Source organism: Dasypus novemcinctus, unplaced genomic scaffold (genome assembly GCF_030445035.2).
Source record: "Dasypus novemcinctus isolate mDasNov1 unplaced genomic scaffold, mDasNov1.1.hap2 scaffold_69, whole genome shotgun sequence".
In the NCBI taxonomy this organism is placed as follows: Eukaryota; Metazoa; Chordata; class Mammalia; order Cingulata; family Dasypodidae; genus Dasypus; species Dasypus novemcinctus.
In genome coordinates, this window is record NW_026688628.1 from 3,339,780 (window position 1) to 3,343,634 (window position 3,855).

General features: G+C 36.5%; 1 pseudogene; it reads right to left on the reverse strand.

Moving 5' to 3' along the window:
• Positions 1-2,584: 2,584 nt before the first annotated feature.
• LOC101421915 (olfactory receptor 2G3-like) lies at positions 2,585-3,523 on the reverse strand (annotated as a pseudogene).
• Between the last annotated feature and the right edge of the window lie 332 nt (positions 3,524-3,855).

The following is a 3,855-nucleotide window of genomic DNA, read 5'->3' on the forward strand; positions in this document are numbered from 1 at the left end:
TTTTAAAATAAATCTCTTCTCTACCCTTGGATAATAAGTAATCAAATGTTGTTTCACTATGACCCAGTTTCCTATTAAATGTAATATTCAAATCTGATGACTTGGCAGTTTGTCTGGTCCAAGGCAAACCCTAAATAATGGTTTAATATATATTCAAATTGTATTCAGCATTTTCTAGTGGGACGCAGGAAAGTCACAGAGGATTTTTTTATCACTCCTTGTAAAAGAGAGATGTGAGGAATAATTAAATTTATTAATAGGTTACCAGTTGGATGGGAAGTGTTTTCAAATCTAAAGGGATTTCCTAACCTTCTGTAGGTTGAATCTATATGGATAAAATGTTATTCATATAAATATTTTAAAATTGTATGAATTAATAGGGATTTGGTAATGTTCTCAATATCCATGTTAAGTCCTCATCATAAGCTGCATGTTATTAAACATTATAAATGTCATGAGTCATAATTTTAGTTATTTTTAGAAAATGCTATATGTTACAAGACCAACCAAATCTCCATGCCAGGGATACTATTTTACTCTGATGCATCTCTAAATGTGCATGCAATAACTGATAGGTTAGAACTTTGTGGTGGTTAGACTATTGTGTCAACTTGACAAGATAATTGTGCCCAAACTGCTTGGTCTTACATAAACCAATTATGTAATTAATGCTCTTTCATGTTATAAGCTATTGATAATGTGAAAGGTTCAGCCCTGTCTTTTGATAAAAGCAAGTTACATATTGCTTGTACTTATTTCTTTCAAAGCTGATTTTAGGGGCTTTATATTAATTGTGTGTTATACTCATTTTTGCTACACCAATGCTTTAGTCTACTCATTTAACAATAAAATCAATATCTTTCAACCTAAAACATATTATACACATTAGTTCATGCCTATTTTGATAATAGAAAAGCCTTAATTAATTTATGAGAAAAGTCACTGCTTTCTTGTAAATTACACAAAAACACAGAAAAAAGTTTTTCAATAACTCATCACACTCTTTTGTAAGATAGCACATACTAGGAACAAAGACTGAATTAATTCTCAATCCAATAAGATTTGTCTTTAGCTATTTATATTATATTTCTGAGTTCACCATGTTCTTTTTCATCTACTATAACACACACACACTCATTTAGAGAATTCCTGTTTCAGACAAACCAGATTGGCACTGTATCTTTGAAGGGATGTCTGTGTGTTTACTTACCAAAAAAAAAAAAGAAAAAATCAGAAGCCAGTGCTATCTCATCTGTAGTATTTTCTTGATTTGCTGAGATAATTTTATAATACTTGACTAAAACAAACATTTCCTCATTATCCTTAAACAATATTCACTATTAAGAACATATTAGTGTTTTTTAAATTGCAATTACTTTTATACTCCTAACATATTAAATGACTTGGAATAAAGTTGTTTCATTATTTTCTCTCCTAAAATGCTTGTATCTACCATGTGCTGTCAGTGACTTACAGACCAAACAATCAGATACATTCACTAAGTTATGTAAAAATAATGTATTTAGTACATTTCATTTCTCTTACTCCTTTGTTGGGAGCAGTCAAAATAAAGTACACGTCGAACTCAGCAGAGCCAGCAGCATGGCTGCCAGAGAGGAGCCAACTTTCTCATTTGAGTAAACTATAATTAGTTCACCACAACATGGCGGGTCCCACATCATGGCAGAACTCAAATCTGCCCTGTCACTTCCTTGTTCTTCTCCCTCCCTGCTCCTTTGTTCTCCGTTTCCTGCCACTGCCCAGACTGATAAGATAGTGCCACTGCCCAGACTGATAAGATAGTGTGCAGGCGCAAGATGTGAAACTGAAGTCTGCCTTCTACCTCAGCAACAGAAGTAGCCAATCCCTAGCTTCCACCTCCACCCACCGCCCTTCCCCTTCCCAAGAGTATATATGCTTTGTTCCCTCAATAAAATTCACAGCTTGATCAGAACACTGTCTTGCTGTCATTCTTCGTGTCTCTTGTCCCACCATTCTTTATTGGCAGGTTTTGAGCCCTCATTGCTGTCCCGTGGGCCAGGACACTCCTTCTTGGAATTCTTAATGATAAATGGATTAAGGGAAATAGTAGTTAGTATGATATTCAACTGATCACTAAATCTGAACTATGAGCAGATATTTTTCCACCATGGTTAAGGTAAAATATAGAACTTTCTTTTTCTGCAGCATGAAACATTAATGGGAGATTTTGTAAGTAAATATAAGATGGTTGTTTATCAGAAACCTGAAAAAAAAAAAGCTTGAAAAATTCAATGAAAAGGAAAAAATCCCTAAGCAAACAATTGGCAACATTCGATTTTGTAAAGCATTGGAAAGTAAGTGGCAGAAGTAAAAGACTGCTGGCAAGTATCTTAGCTTATGTCCACTCGGAGCTTTCTTTTCTGTCTCAAGTTCTGATTTAAGTAAACATGTACCCAATTTGCATAATTACACATAAGAAAGGGGAAAGCCCTTATGTAATAAAATAAGAGAGCACCAATTCAACTGGTGTAAAATTAAGAACTATGAGTTTGTCTAAATAAAAGTTGGATAAAAGCACATGAATTGTAACCACTTCCTTGCATATTACATCTGGAGGGAACACAGTTTTCCTGAGAGAAGTTTCTTCAGAGCCTCCTTCACATCCATGTTCCTTACACTGTAGATGATAGGAGTTAAGATAGAAGTCAGCATGGTGTAGAAAAGAGAGATAAATTTGCCTCAGTCCTGTGTATAACTGTCATTTGGCTGGAGATACATGTAGATAATGTGCCATAAAAAATGATCACCACAATGAGGTGGGAGGAGCAGGTGCTACAGGCTTTATGTCTTGCCTCCACTGATTTGATCCTCAGAATGGCTTGGGTTATGAAGCCATAGGAGATAAGGCTGAGTGCTGGAGAGATTAGGAGGAAGAGGACACTAGTGACAATAAGCACCAATTCATTAATGGTGGTGTCCACACAAGCCAATTTGAATAGAGCTGGTACTTCACAAATAAAATGATCCAACCAGTGGTTGCCACAGAGAGGCAACTGCAAGGTAGGTAGCATGAATCAAAGAATTGGCCAAACCACTCATCCAGTAGATGGATTTCAGCTGCTGACATAGCCACATGTTCATTATGACTACATAGTGTAAGGTTTGCAGATAGCAGCATAGAGATGGAAGGCCATCACAGCCAAAAGGATGCACTCTGTAGAGCCCAAGGCTAGAGAGGTGTAGAGTTGGACCACACAACATCCATAAGTGATGGTCTTCTCTGGTACTTGCAGGTTAACTAGGGTTTGAGGAGCAAGGCTAGTGGTGAAGTAGAGCTCCAGGAGAGGTTACTTAGGAAAAAGTACATGGGCGTGTGGAGAGGAGGACACATGTACCAGGTAATGATGATGATGAAGTTTCCCACAAGCATCAGGAGATAGAAGAAAAGGACAAATACAAAGAGCACAGCCTGTAGGCAAGGGTGGTCTGAGAAACCCAGAACGATGAAACCCACCAGGGTACTGTCATTGGCCCTTCCCATATCTCTAGGGGGAACATCACCTGCTAAGAGAAAAATGAGAAGTTTAAAACAGTTTATCTGAGAATCAAAAAATGTAAGAACTGTAAGATCATGGCGACCTATTTGTCCACCCTACTCATTTTTGCCCTTAATGTGTGGTCCATATACCATCCAGTCTAATGCCTTTTTTAAGAAAATCATGAATAATTTCAATTCAGGATTTTCTGGGAACTCATTATTAAAGCCCAAGGTATTATTTCAAAATCAACAAAAAAGAATGTCATTTGGCTAACATTTATATAGGGGAGGGTGAAACATTTTGAATTGAAAGAATTGGTAAGTCACACAAAAAT